Source organism: Malus domestica, chromosome 17, assembly GCF_042453785.1.
Source record: "Malus domestica chromosome 17, GDT2T_hap1".
NCBI classification, from domain to species: Eukaryota; Viridiplantae; Streptophyta; class Magnoliopsida; order Rosales; family Rosaceae; genus Malus; species Malus domestica.
This window is the reverse complement of record NC_091677.1, coordinates 14,662,018-14,677,663: the sequence shown is the minus strand read 5'-3', so window position 1 is coordinate 14,677,663 and position 15,646 is coordinate 14,662,018. Positions and strand designations below refer to the sequence as shown.

At 37.8% G+C, this 15,646-nt stretch overlaps 1 pseudogene across 1 annotated transcript; it reads left to right on the top strand.

Moving 5' to 3' along the window:
• Nucleotides 1-830: 830 nt before the first annotated feature.
• LOC108171262 (alanine aminotransferase 2-like) lies at nt 831-14,334 on the top strand (annotated as a pseudogene). Its single transcript, XR_011577927.1, has 15 exons — nt 831-1,188; nt 10,689-10,739; nt 10,831-10,881; nt 10,980-11,045; nt 11,129-11,190; nt 11,332-11,410; nt 11,516-11,620; nt 11,720-11,830; nt 12,074-12,211; nt 12,343-12,417; nt 12,541-12,661; nt 12,758-12,912; nt 13,314-13,404; nt 13,496-13,667; nt 14,017-14,334. The product of XR_011577927.1 is annotated as an alanine aminotransferase 2-like (transcript).
• The last annotated feature ends 1,312 nt before the right edge of the window (nt 14,335-15,646 follow it).

Sequence of the window (15,646 nt, the reverse complement as noted above, 5' to 3'; positions counted from 1 at the left end):
TATGAGGCAAAAAAAGGTGGAGAAAGACCCATAAAGATTTGAAAATAGACTTATGGAGTACTTAGAGCTAACAGAAACTTGGCACATAACCATGCATAATGTTGTTTTAAGATTCAAACAGCCGACCTCAATTAGTGCGATAAGTTTTGGTGGTTGTTGTTGTAATACAAAGTTTGATATTTTAGTAAAAAACTTGATGTTCAGAGCTTTCTAATAGTATTTTGTTTCTATCACTTAGTAATATGATCTAATCTTACGTTTTAGTGCATGTATAAAAAATACCAATTATTTTTATTAAGATAATGCTATAGAGACCACCTCATTAAATTATATTTCGTAAATCATATGACGAAGTTTTTTTTTTTAACAAATAATATTATCTACACTCAAGAGATAGAGGATTATGCTGAGCCCCAATGAGCTAGCAATAATGTGGTTCAAATTCGTCTTTGGTTAGAATCGAATAAAAAACTTGTCACTTACAAATAAATTAGTATTATTAACATATTTATTTTTTATTAGTGACACGTCACATAATTTATAAATTTAATTAGGGTAAATTACATAATACCCTCTTAGGTTTGAAGGTTATTATGTAATTTACTCATTTAATTAAAAAAAATTATAATCACTTAATAGTTGATCGATTCCTTCGCTATATCTAATATAACAATGATTAAATCATTAAATCTCCGTGGGTATCTATCCATCCAAGCGCTTTAAAGGGAAAGTAAAAGAAGTACAAACTATAAAGCGTGATTCGGAAAGGTAGAAAATCCACGTACAAAACAGAGGGTCATATTCCGTGGGAGAAGGGCATCAAACAGTGAAACTCGTGGACTCACCAAACAATCGACACACACTGTATTAGCTTTTGGAAGAAGGTGCCCAGAATCCCATAGATTTACCTTCCCTTTGCATCACATCACGCATAAAATTTCACTGCCTTTTTGTTTCCTCTATAAAAACTCGAAAATGCGGAAATTCGCAAGCGGCAGAGTAAGAAACATTCTCATCCGTTCCATTCAACAGTAGATTCGTCCAACAAGCTCCTCTTCCTCTGTGTTCTCTTCTTCTCGGTCACGCTTCCTGTCTTCCTCCGCCGCTCCAGCTGTAGATTTCCCTCCTTCTCTTCTTCCCATGGCCGATCACTCTGCTCCCGTCACTCTTCAGAATATCAATCCCAAGGTTTGTGATTTTTTTTCCCTACTCGGTTTGTTTTCTGGTGTGTGATTTTTTCTGAGTTGGGTTTTTGTTTTCTGGTTTCTTTTTGCTGTTTTTGTGATGAATGCTGTTTATTTTCATGTGTATTTTGATCACTGTTTGATTGATTTTGTTCGTGTGGATGATCAAAGGTGTTTGATTTGATGTCTCTGCATCTGGGTTTGCTTTGATTTGTTTGTTATTTTGACTCTTGAGGTTTAAGACCTCTTGTTATTTTAATTTAATATCAGTTTCCTACCTTCATATTGTGTGATTTTTAATATTTAATACATGAAGTTTTTTTTTCGTTCCTGAATCATACTTAAAAGGCCTAATCGGATAAATAGTCTCCGTGATCATAAGGTATTCGGATGATAGCCCATGTGGTAAAAAAATTTGGATTTAAACCCCTGTGGTCAAAGTCTGTTAGGATTTAAATCTCTGTGGTCTAAGAATAGAACTTTTACAGGAATAATTCTTGTATTACTTGTTTAGAAATATATACACGTACAATCTAAGTTCGACAAGGAAACAAAAGCTTTTATACAAACCTACTTAATAAAGGACTTCTATTATTTACATTCCCTTTTTTCCTAATATTGACTCATGACCAACACTCCCCCTTAAGTTGGTGCATAGATATCACACATGCCCAACTTGACAAGTGAGTCATCAAACTTTCGACTACATACTGCATGAGTTAGAACATCTGCAAGTTGCTCCTCCAAATTCACAAACGGTATCGACCCAATCTTCCTTTCAAGTTTCTCTTTAATAAAATGTCGATCAACTTCCACATGTTTTGTCCTATCATGCTGTACTGGATTATCAGCTATATCTCTCGCTGACTTATTATCACAGTATAATCTCATGGTCTCCTTTGGCTTGAACCCAAGCCCCTCAAGAAGTTTTCGAAGCCAGAGAAGCTCACAAATGCCGTGAGCCATCCCTCGAAACTCGGCCTCAGCTGAGGATCTTGATACTACCTTCTGTTTTTTACTTCTCCATGTGACCAAATTGCCTCCTACAAAAGTAAAATATCCCGAAGTAGACCGTCTGTCACCTACACTTCCTGCCCAATCAGCATCCGTGAACCCCTCAATCCTCAAATGTCCATGCTTCCGATATAGAACTCCAAGTGCAGACTTTAAATATGCTAAGATACGCATAACAGCAGCCATATGATCTACATTCGGTGAATGCATAAATTGACTTACTACACTTACTGCATAGGCAATATCTGGTTGTGTATGAGCCAAATAAATTAGTCTCCCTACAAGTCTCTGATATCTCCCCTTATCAACCGATTTCTGATTCGGATCCCAACATAGATGATTTTTTTTCAACAATAGGAGTATCAACTGGCTTACATCCCAGCATACCAGTTTCTTTTAGCAAATCCAAAACATACTTACGTTGTGACAAGAAAATACCTTTCGAGGATCGAGCAACTTCAACTCCAAGAAAATACTTCAAATCCCCTAGGTTCTTCATTTCAAACTAAGCCGCAAGATTTCTCTGCAGCCTTGAAATCTCATCACAATCATCCCCTGTAATAATCATGTCATCTACATAGATGATTAAGGCCGTCACTTTTCCTGTCTCCGTTTGACAAACAATGTATGATCAGAATGACTCTGATAATACCCAATCTTTTTCATAACTTGAGTAAACCTATCAAACCATGCACGAGGCGATTGCTTAAGCCCATAAAGAGACTTACGCAACCGACATACTCCGGTACTTCTACCAGCACTGTACCCAGGAGGAAAATCCATATATACTTCTTCCTCCAAGTTCCCATGAAGAAAGGCATTTTTCACATCAAACTGTTTTAATGGCCAGTTCATAGTAGCAGCTAAAGATATCATAACCCGTACCTTATTCATCTTGGCAACCGGAGAGAACGTTTCTTGATAATCTACACCATATGTTTAGGTGTATCCTTTAGCTACCAACCTTGCTTTGTACCTATCGATTGATCCATCAACTTTGTATTTAACAGTGAACACCCACCGACAGCCAACTGTTTTTTTTTTCCTTCTGGTAAAGACGTCACCTCCCAGGTATTATTCTTCTGTAACGCCAACATTTCTTCATCCATTGCGTTTGCCCAGTTTAGATCCTTTAGAGCCTCCTCCACACGGGTTGATACTCGAGTAGCCTCCATATTGTCCACCAAAGTCTTGCGCTCTGGTGCAAGACCACTGCATGAGACATAGTTGGCTATTGGATACTTCACTTTGCCTTTCGGAGAAAACCTGTCAAGTGGCACTTCTCGATTTTGTCTCGGTGGCAGCTTATATGTATTTACATCATTACTCGCATTAGTTACATAATCATCCACAATACTTACCTCAGGTATATCCAGAGAAGATTCATTGGGCAGCATTGTGGAGCTAGAGAGAGGGGGTTACATCAGTAGGCTCGACAACAATCTGTCCTGACTGCAGATCACTCTCATTTGGAACCAATCCTGACTGCATGTTGCTCTCGGCAACAGTCTACATGTTGCTCACGGCAACAGTCTGTCATGGAATATCTGCAGCTGAACTTGCAGATTTATCACTCTCGGCATGTATGATCACTGCCCCATTATGCACGGCATCAACCACCGAGATTCCTTCCAAGTCCAACCATTCCAGATCACCACTAGAGCTCTCCCCCTGGTGATCTGAAGATGAAGATACGGGAGCATAAAAATACTCCGATTCAGAAAAGGTCACATCCATGGTAACATACATATAATGAGTCGCAGGGTGATAACATTTATATCCTTTTTGGTGAGAGGAGAAACCAACAAACACACATCGAAGTGCACACGGATCCAACTTAGTGCGATGAATTTTCTGAATATGCACATAAGCCACACACCCAAATACCCGGGGTTGGAGAGTATGAGAAGACATCACTTGAACATGTTGAGTGAGGACTTGAAGAGGAGTTCGAAAATTAACCACCCGAGATGGCATACGATTAATCACATAGACGGCATAAGTAACGGCTTCAGGCCAAAAAATCTTAGGAACAGACGCGCACAGAAGTAATGCACGTGCCGTTTCTAAGATATGGCGATTTTTCCGTTTAGCCACCCCATTTTGCTGTGGAGTATAGGGGCAGGTTGTTTCATGGAGAATGCCTTGATCACAAAGAAACTCTGACAACTCACGATTAATATACTCACCACCATTATCAGAACGGAGAACTTTAATCACAGAAAAGTATTGGGTCCGAAGCATTTGAGAAAAAATCCGAAATACCATACCAACATCTCTCTTATTTTTTAACACATATAGCCACGTCATACGAGTGCAATCATCAACAAACGTAACAAACCACTTAATCCCAGAAGAAGTAACAACAGGAGATGGTCCCCAAACATCAGAGTGCACAAGTTCAAACGGTAAAGCTCTTTTATTCATACTAGGCGGAAAAGAAGCACGATGGCTTTTAGCAAGAATACATACTTCACAATGTAAGTCTGGTTCATTTATTCCATTAAATAGACTAGGTAACATATGCCGTAAATACCCAAAAGATGCATGCCCTAACCGACGATGCAACAACCACACTTCTTGTAAATTACTAGACCGAGACGCGCGAACTGCATTAGCTCTACCAGAAACGACGTCGTCCACGTAGTACAACCCCTCTCTCTTAGTGCCACGTCCAATTATCTCCTTGGTCTGAATATCCTGAAGTAGACAAAATGACGGATACATTAGAACAACACAATCCAATTGTTCAGTAACTTGTGGTATAGATAACAAGTGATGGGATAAAGAAGGAACAAGCAAGCAATGATGTAAGGGAAGTGACGGGGTGAGATGCACAGTGCCGACACCACACACGGGTGCCAAAGTACCATTGGCAGTTGATATATTTTTCTTGTGAGATGTAGTCATGTATTGAAACATATTTTTATCATATGTCATATGATCCGTTACCCCAGAGTCCAGAATCCAACCTGTATGGTGCTGATTTTCGGAGGCTAAGAGAACATGTCCCACGGTACCTGTGTCAGACGACGAGTCACCAAATTCTGACTGGAATCACTGGGGCTAGGCACGACTTCCTGGACTGTGGATGTAGCCGCAGCAAGGGAGGCACGGCCTCCACTGGACCCGGCTGCTCCACGCTCCTTGGCAAGCAATTTTTTCTTTAACTCTGGGAACCAATCAGGCACCCCATGCTTAGCAAAGCATGTATCCTCAGTATGACGGGTTTGTCCACAAAAAGTACACTTCAAATCATTTTTATTTTCTCGGTTGAAGGGACGAGAATTTAAAGATTGATTGGAAGAATTACTAGAACGATGAGTACCAGCTGGCCGAGAGATCATTGCCATGGACGACAACCCTCATTGATTGTTACTTCCACCCATCATGGTAGCATGTCGTTAAGCTTCACGTCGAACACCAGAAAACACCTCCTCAACAGAGGTTAAGGGTTGAGTACGTAAAATATCACTACGCACTTCATTAAACACATCATCCAAACCCGCCAAAAAAGCATACACACGATCAATCTGAATTTCTTCTCAAAGTGTCTTGAGATCCACAACACATACCATCTTGATTGGTCTCCGTTGATCTAACTCCTTGCCAAACGGACTTGAGATCAACATAATACACACCAACTGGCCGACCCTCTTGACGGAGTCTGAACGATTTAACTTTCAATTCATAAATCTGAGAAATATCTTAACCATCATAATAGGTCAGAGCCACCTCTTCCCAAACTTCTTTAGCAGTACGCAGGTGAATGAAAAATCCCATGATAGTAGGTTCCATGGAATTGATCAACCACCCTTTTACTATTGCATTCCCTGTCTCCCACGTCTCATACTCAGCATTAGCCTCAGCAGGCTCCTTGGTACTCCCAGTCACAAAGCCCTTCCTACCGCGTCCAGCGATGTGCATCTCCAAAACCTTGGACCAAAGAGGATAATTTGATCCATTTAACTTCACAGTATTGGGTACAGCAGACGCATCACTCTGAATGACGACAGGATTCACTACTTGATTATTGGTTGAGTTACTGCCATCTAACTTCATCACGCCACTGCTTCCTGAGTCCATGCGGTGTTACTCACCAAATCAACACAAAACAAACACGATACTGAAGCGCACACATAACCACACCACACAAAAAACGTGCAGAGAAGTCAGCGCACACATAGCAAACAACCACTCACGGCCTACACTGTTTTCTGCAGAAATTTTGCAGAAAAAAAATGCAGACACCCAAGCACAGCGGAAAGCACTAGGGTTTCGGCTTGCTCTTGATACCAAATAGAACTTTTACGGGAATAATTCTTGTATTACTTGTTTATAAATATATACATGTACAATCTAAGTTCGACAAGGAAACAAAAGCTTTTATACAAACCTACTTAATAAAGGACTCCTATTATTTACATTCCTTTTTTTCCTAATATTGACTCATGACCAACACTAAGTCTGTTAGGATTTATGCCCTTCTGTCATTCCTCTATTAGGTTTAGGTTGACCAAATCTGATAAATGGTCTCTGTGGTCATAAGGAATTCGGAAGATAGCTCCTGTGGTATAAAAAATTCGGATTTAAACCCCTATGGTCTAAGTCTATTAGGATTTATACCTGAAATTAGAGGTTCTGTCATTCATTCGTTAAGCTTACAGGTGGAGTAGAGTTTCTCTGAGTATCTATCAATAAAAAATATCTTACAATAAAAGAGGGGGAGGAGATAAGATTTCAGTTTATGGTAAAAAAATTCATTCATCTCAGTTATTTCACAAGAAGAAAAAGACGAAAACTGAGGATCTGTTAAATTCAAATAGTTAGTTTCACCAATAGGATACGAAGACTTACTTCACATTTACAATTACACAAAAAAATTATTTATCTTAGAGAGGTTTACGTAAAATTCTGGGAAAATGCCAACAATTACTGTCTTATTTGTCAAAGAAAAATAGAATATGTTATAAAGAATTAATTAATTGGTTGGATATTCGGGAGTAAAAAACTCGTTAATTTTATAAAGACATTTTGAATTATTTGATTTATTAGATTTTGAATTTTAATGAATTATGTGATTTATTAGTTCCACCTCGTTCTGTCGCGTCTCCTTAAAGAAACTCTGCTCTACCTGTAAACTTAGCGGAGAAATGACAGAACATCTAGTTTCGGGCATAAATCCTAACCAACTTAGACCACAGAGGTTTAAATCCGAATTTTTTTTACCACATGGGCTATCTTCTGAATACCTTATGACCACGGGAACCATTTATCCGATTTTGCCAACCTAAACCTAATAGAGGAATGACAGAAGACATAAATCCTAAGAGACTTAGACCACAGGGGTTTAAATCCTAACAAACTGTGACTACAGGGGTTTAAATCAGAATTTTTTTTACCACAAGGGCTATCTTCTGAATACCTTATGACCACGGGAACCATTTATTCGATTTTGCCAACCTAAACCTAATAGAGGAATGACAGAAGACATAAATCCTAAGAGACTTAGACCACAGGGGTTTAAATCCTAACAAACTGTGACTACAGGGGTTTAAATCCGAATTTTTTTACCACAGGGACTATCATCCGAATACTTTATGACCATAAGGACCATTTATCCGATTAGGCCTACTTAAAATGTTAATTTCATCCAAAAGTCATACTTAAAATGTTAATTTTAAGACAATCTTATATATTCATTAATCTGACTGTCAAGTCTCCCTTAACTAATCATGTGTCAATCAATAAAGGATGGTCCCATGTAGACATTAAAAATAAAAATAAACATTAAACATTAAAAAAAAATTAATTTTAAAATAAAAAAAGTCTTCTTCCTCAAACCCCTGACCCCCCCCCATCCCATCCCTTCTCTCCTCTGCACATCCATCATTCCCCCTCCCTCTTCGACTCCACCCACTCAACCCTCATCCTCTTCGACGGCCCCGTGAGCTCGAATGAGCGATGATTGGCTGTGCGCGGTGATACTCTCAGATCTTGGGGCGGAGATCTCGAAGTTATGGGGGCGACGATACTCCTAGATCTCGGGGCCGAGATTTTGATTCCGCTGTGCGCGGTGATCAGCATCGCCTTCTCCTTGGTCCAGTAGATGTACGTTTCGCAGGTTAAGCTTTCCCCAGGCGGCGACCGGGACTCCAATTCCGGCGGCGCTGGCAAAAATGGGTACAACGATTACCTCATCGAGGAGGAAGAAGGCGGTAATGATCATAACGTCGTCCTCAGATGCGCCGAAATTTAAACCGCCATTTCCGAAGGTCCATTTCCACAACTCTGAAATTCTGATTGATAAAACGGCGTCAGATTTGTTCATTTGGTTTTCTGGGTTCGGTTTGTATGCTTAATTGTTGTGTTTATGTCGCGCCGGCGGGGGGGGGGGGTGAGGGAAGGATGGATGTTGCAGAGGTTGGGTATTTGAGGAAGAATGACCTTTTTTTTTGTCCACATGTGCAAAGGATGGATGTACAAAATTAAAAATTATTGTCCACAAGCAAGGAAGAAAAAATCGATAATATTGACGATATTTCGCCGATATTATCATTTTTTTGAAGGTCCGATATTTTTTTAACTATCCAAATAATTTTCGTCAAAATATCACAATATTATCAATAATATCGTGATATTTTCAAAATTATCGACAATATAACGATATAATATTCAAAAATACTTAAAAATGTTGAGAAATCTCAACACATACTACACTTGATCATAGCTCAAAGGCCAACCAAGACATGCCTTTCTCAGCTTGGGAATATGGCTATTATAGGCCTTCTTGCTTGCTCACTGCCCTCGCATGGGCGATGTGGGACTCAACCAAGGAAGAAAATAGGAATTTCGGCCGGAATCCACACCCACTTTAAACGGCCATAACTTTGTCAAAACTCAACAAAATCAAGCAAGACAAAAACGAAAGTTGTAGCCCTCGAAGAGACGAAGAGAATGGTACCTCACACGACATCTGAATCGTCGTGGTTTGGCCGGAAAATTCCTCGAAAGTCACTGAGGTCGCCGGAAACTGGGTAAGATTCAAATGAGTATAACTTTTTCAATACTCAACGAAATTGAGTGAAACAAAAAGGAAAGTTGTACTACTCGACGAGACGAAGAGATTGATTCCTTGCACGCCGGCCAAATCGCCGTGGTTTGGCCGGAAAACCAGTGTCAAATTCGGCACATTATTCTTCATCATTTTATTCACTTCCCTTTTTTTTTTTTTTTAATATCCTAAATAAAACCTCCCAATATTGTACTAATTAATTATATATAAATGATTATGGTGTGTTTAAACTTCTTTCATTAATTACTACATATTTTCTACACTCACAATGTTTGCCAGCTCGCTATATAATCAACTTAAATCAGTTAAATCCATCATGCAATGCATTTCCTTCCAATTTTTTGTGATAAACTAATAGATAATTGACTAAATAAACATCCTGCAAAGTTTCATTAAAAATTTCCAAGTTTTTCTTACAATTTCCGTGGTTTCCATGTAATTTTTATCGATATCGATATTATCCCGATATTTCCATCGATATTTCCGTGTTTTCGGACTACCGATATTACCGATATTTTCTTCCTTGTCCACAAGAACGTCATGACTCATGACCTTATTTTTTTGTAATTTTTAATTTTTAATATCCACATAGGACTTTTATTGACACGTAATGCTTAATTATTGTTCACATGAACGTGTAATCTATTAACATGAGACTTAATAACCAGATTAAAAGATGTATGAGACTGTTTCAAAATTAACACTTTAGATATGATTTTGGGACAAAAAAATTTCATGTACTAAATGTTAAAAATCACAAAATTTAAGGATAGTAAACTGAGATTAACCCTTTAATCTATATAGTTTCTTTCGTCTTTAGATTTCATATTTTTCTCTTAAAAATTAATTATTATTATTATTATTATTATTATTATTATTATTATTATTATTATTATTATTAACTAATAGTTATAAGATTGATGGATCATGAATCGTGGATCTACGGTATATTGGGAATTTTTAATTTTCTATTTTCTATTTTATTTCAGCCCAGACATTGTTACATCACTGGCTCTCTTATTCTTGACCTCAGTTTTTTTTAGTAAAACGATCTATCTTACGCTAAGCAAACGTGGGAGTTATGTGTGACTTGACAACCTAATTTGATATCAAATTCAATATCCATGAGATTCAAACCTAATACCTTGTGAAGAGGAATACCATCCGATCGTACTACTAAGTAGCCTCAGTTTTGTTTTATATTTTAACCTTTGACAAAGTAAATTTAACTCGTTGCTCTGATGAGATTAACTCGATTTGTTTTCATTTTTCAAGAGGGTAATAATTAGATTAATTGGTTATTTGATCTAGTTTTTAGTTTCTCACAGTCAAATACTTAAATTTGTTTCCTGATTCCTTAGTAGTGGTGAACATATTCTACTCCATTTATCACTCCTCACTGCTAATTTTTTCAGGTTTTGAAATGTGAATATGCTGTCCGAGGTGAAATTGTCGCCCTTGCCCAGGTACATACAAGACCATAAATTTATGACTGAATCAAAGTGAAGTAATTCTTTCCCTTATCTTAATCTCCTTTGTAATGCCCTCCTGTCACAGAGGTTACAAGAAGAATTAAAGGCGAATCCCAGCTCTCATCCCTTTGATGAGGTGTGTTTACTTTCTCCTTTGACGAGTTACAGTATTGAATCTATATTTTTTAGGACATTCTCTCACTTGGGTACTCACTGTGAACATATGTTATACAGATTCTTTACTGCAATATCGGAAATCCTCAGTCTCTTGGTCAGCAACAGATAACATTTTTCCGAGAGGTTGGTTTAGTGGACTACATGGTTGATAACATTAATGTTGAAACATCTCATGTAATCCTTAATCGTTACAATCTTTGTTTCAGGTACTTGCATTGTGTGACCATCCAGCCATCTTGGACAAAAGCGAAACACAGGGTTTGTTCAGGTATCGGAAAATTGTAACATATAAGAATATATTTTTAGGCGTCCTACAATCCTATTCAATTCAATAGAAAGAATTCATAGAGAAGGCTTCCTGGAAGTTAAAATCTTATCTTTCTGTTGATATCTTTGTTATCCGTTGCAGTGCCGATGCAATAGAGCGGGCATGGCAGATTCTGGATCAAATTCCTGGAAGAGCAACTGGTGCTTACAGTCACAGTCAGGTAAGATCGTTGGTTTTTCATCACATAAATTTGTAAAACTTGGACAAAACTCATAAGCAAAATGTCATATAATGCATTCACCCTTTTCGCCTACTTTGACATCAGGGTATCAAGGGTTTACGTGATACAATTGCTGCTGGAATTGAAGCTCGTGATGGATATCCTGCTGATCCAAATGATATTTTCTTAACCGATGGTGCAAGCCCTGCGGTATCTCCTGAGTTCCCTTCTGTTCAACTTTAGTAGCGTCACGGTGTTCCTCAATATATCAAGTTCCACTTCATCACCATCTCCTTTCTCTCTTTCCAGGTCCATATGATGATGCAATTGCTGATAAGTTCAGAGAAGGATGGGATTCTTTGTCCCATTCCTCAATACCCTTTGTACTCTGCTTCAATTGCCCTCCACGGTGGCACACTGGTATGTCATGTTATTCATTTGATAAATGTCAATAGATAGAAATTGTTTTGCATTTATACTCAATTACTGAAAGAGTAACTTGTTATTGGCTAAAACTCGAGCTTTAATTGAACTAATTAGTGAATTGCCTGATCATTAGGAAATTGATGTTACATGACTACCAGAAACTAGAAGTTGGAAAATATTATCTATATGTATCATTTATCATTGTAAGAATTCAAATCTGTGGCTTGGTTTATGCAGGTACCCTACTTTCTTGATGAGGCATCGGGGTGGGGATTGGAAACTTCTGAGTTGAAGAAGCAATTGGAGGATGCAAAGTCCAAGGGTATCAATGTAAGGGCCTTGGTTGTGATAAATCCAGGCAACCCAACAGGACAGGTGAGATATGGTTGCTTTTAATCAGAAAATTCCTTGTCAATAGTTGATTTTCTTAAGGGGTGCTGTTGGAAGAGAATCTTGTGCTTAATTCTGGAATGTCATTGGTTAAGTTTTATGTATCTTGTCTGCAGGTTCTTGCCGAGGACAACCAGCGGCAGATTGTGGACTTCTGCAAGCAAGAAGGTCTTGTTTTGCTGGCAGATGAGGTAGATGGATTTTTGTTTGGAAGATTTACTTTAATTACTTTGTGACATTGTTGAAGAACTGTAAATGTGGTTAGAAACTTCTATAGCTACTTCCTGGTCTCATGTTTCAATGAATTTATACAGGTTTATCAACAAAATGTTTATGTACCTGATAAGGAGTTTCATTCATTCAAGAAGGTATCCCGATCTATGGGATATGGCGAGCAGGATATTTCTCTGGTATCATTTCAATCAGTCTCTAAAGGTAATTTGGTGGATCGTTATGTTCGTCAAGAAGGCAAGGAGCTCGTTGAAATTAATGAACCCGGAACAGTTTGTCATTTTTTTTTCTCTTCTGTAGGGTACTACGGGGAGTGTGGAAAAAGAGGTGGTTACATGGAAGTCACTGGAATCAGTCCTGAAGTAAGGGAACAAATATACAAAATGGCATCCGTAAATCTTTGTTCTAATATCTCTGGTCAAATTCTTGCAAGCCTTGTCATGAGTCCACCAAAGGTTAGTTTGTAATAATCTTGTATTTAGCTTTTCTCAGAGAAATTATTTCGGGTTTAGGATTGAGAATTGAGGATTTAGCATCGTAGTTAGGTTCAAATATTGGAATGTCCGAAATGGGAAAAGGCATACTAGTTTAAAACCATTTGGCAGACACTTTGTTCTGGGGCATTTTGAGGCTTACTGATTATTTAATAAATTTTCAAACATTCCAAATCAGAAATTTTTGTACCATGTTCTTCTGTTAAGGGTGCCATTGGGGCTGTGGAGGAGTACAATTTTTCTCGTCATTTCACTTAAATTTGTTACACATGGCATGGGGATCTGGAAGTTCAGTTGATGTTAAACTTGGTAAATCAAATCAGTTTGTTTTCTAATGGATGAAATTTCTTGGTTGAATTCAGGTTGGAGATGAATCCTATGAAATGTATTGGCCGAGAAGGATGGAATTCTGTCATCCCTAGCAAAGCGTGCGAAGGTTAGTAGTATGAAACAGTAAATACAATAGAATGACATTAGTTTCTGAAGTTGGTTAAATTTTTTGCACAGCGTGACTGAGGTTATTTTGAAATGCAGGCATTAGAAGAAGCACATGCAACAGAGCAGAAGGAGCAATGTATCTCTTTCCCTGCATAACCCTGCCTCAAAATGCAATTAAAGCAGCGGAGGCTGCAACGACAGCCCCCGATGCATTCTATTGTCACCGCCTTCTCAATGCCACAGGCATTGTGGTCGTTCCTGGTTCTGGTTTTGGGCAGGTTAGTTTATTTATTCTTGTACTGTTACTTAGCGTGGTAGGAATGGCTGCTCACCTAAATTGAAAATATTATGCAACCTATCAAGTGGTAATACGATATTATCCTTGCCTTCTATATTTTCTAAGCAACAATGACAAGTAAACCTCATGGCAGAACAGTGAAATATTTGAATTTTGAGTGTTTTAAGGGATGCAAAATTACGGTCCATAAAGTGCTGGTGATTGAATAGGACCGCGTTTAATTCAACAAAACTATAAGAAGTTGACAAACCCATCATTTTGTTGATTAAGATTAAACGACTGTCATGTTGAGCAGTTAACTGAAGATTGTTTCCTTTGCACTGTGACAGGTTCCGGGCACCTGGCATTTCAGATGCACTATATTGCCTCAAGAGGATAAAATTCCAGCCATTGTCACCCGTCTGACAGACTTCCACAAGTCGTTCATGGACGAGTTCCACGACTAGAAAACCCGAGTGGTTTGATCTTTCAGGTTAAGCGCCATAGGCTTTTCGTTCAATAGAGATGAACATTTATGTCAAGACCTTGTAATCTTTTGTTCTTGTAGTGGATAAACATGTTCAGTACAGTCGAACTGGATGTTATGAGAATAATATCTTTTCCGTACAAGGCTTTTACTGGTTTGAATGGCATATCATGATTTTACAGATCTTCAATAAATTACAGAACTTTTTCACTAATGGCACACCGAACAACAATTTTTCTTACATGGTACGTATCATTTAAGTGGTCTGAAATATTAATTACTAAACCATGGATATATGAATCTAATGAATCCTTCCAACGGTTAGTCTTTGCATATAACTGGTACTGTTGAGTGGCATTGTAACCGAAACCCCACTAAACAAACAACCACTAAAATTAAACTAACACGGTTTAAGAAATTTGGAAGACCAGGAAACATGGCACCATGCTTTCAAAGCCAATGCCCAAAGAGAATGTCATCACTCTTTCTATTTCACTCATACATCTCCATTAGATATTTTCTTCAGAGTCGGGGCAAACAACGTCGTTGGTGACGGGTCCTTTTCATCTTCATGATTAAACAGTTATACACTGAGGTAGCAATAAAAAAAACAGTTATACACTGAGGTAGCAATCAAAGGGGGTAATTAAAATATCACATCTTTAAGTAGTCAAAATTTAAAGTTATTGGTCCTTAAAGTTGATGGTCATGCCTTACTGGCTTCTTATGAGGGTTTTGCACGTGGACAATAGAAAAAAAAAAAAAAACTTATATAGAACGAGCTCATCGTCACATGATGTCTTTTATTTTAATAATGCATTGTCATGTATAAATTTTTCTCTACGTGATAATGTATTATTGGTTCGGCACGCTAAATGATGGTGAACTCGTTCTATGTTAGGTGTTCTTCACTAATGGCTAAACCCTATGACTCAGTAGAATTAATACAAATCAAAGAATACACGTTGCCACCATTATATACATGGTTAGGATTCAGGGACACATTTTTGTGGAGCTCACTCTGTAATATGTTCCAATGATTCAACCGTTTATCTTTTATTACCTCAAATATTATGTCTACTAAAAATACCCAAAATCAAACACTATATGACCGTTGGAATAAATTTGGTGTTTTTTAGAACCATGTTTGTTCATCTCCTTCACTATAAATAAATGTCTTAGTGATTTTGGATTTATCTAAATTTTTAAGGATGATTTATGAATGATGCACTAAACTATATACATTTCGAATCGTTTAAATTCATAAAATGAGCTTCTACAAAATGAGAGTCAAAATATATGTCAAAAGCATGTGTTTCTGGATTCTAACCCATATATATACGACTTTTGAGAGAAGCTTTTCTATTGTATATTGGTGTTAATATATGAGTCAAACTCAATTATGAAGACCAAGTAGTGGTCCAACGAAGGAAAGGGATCATCTTCAGATTCCTTCCTCTTAATCCACCATTTCATCAAATGACTAAAGTTAT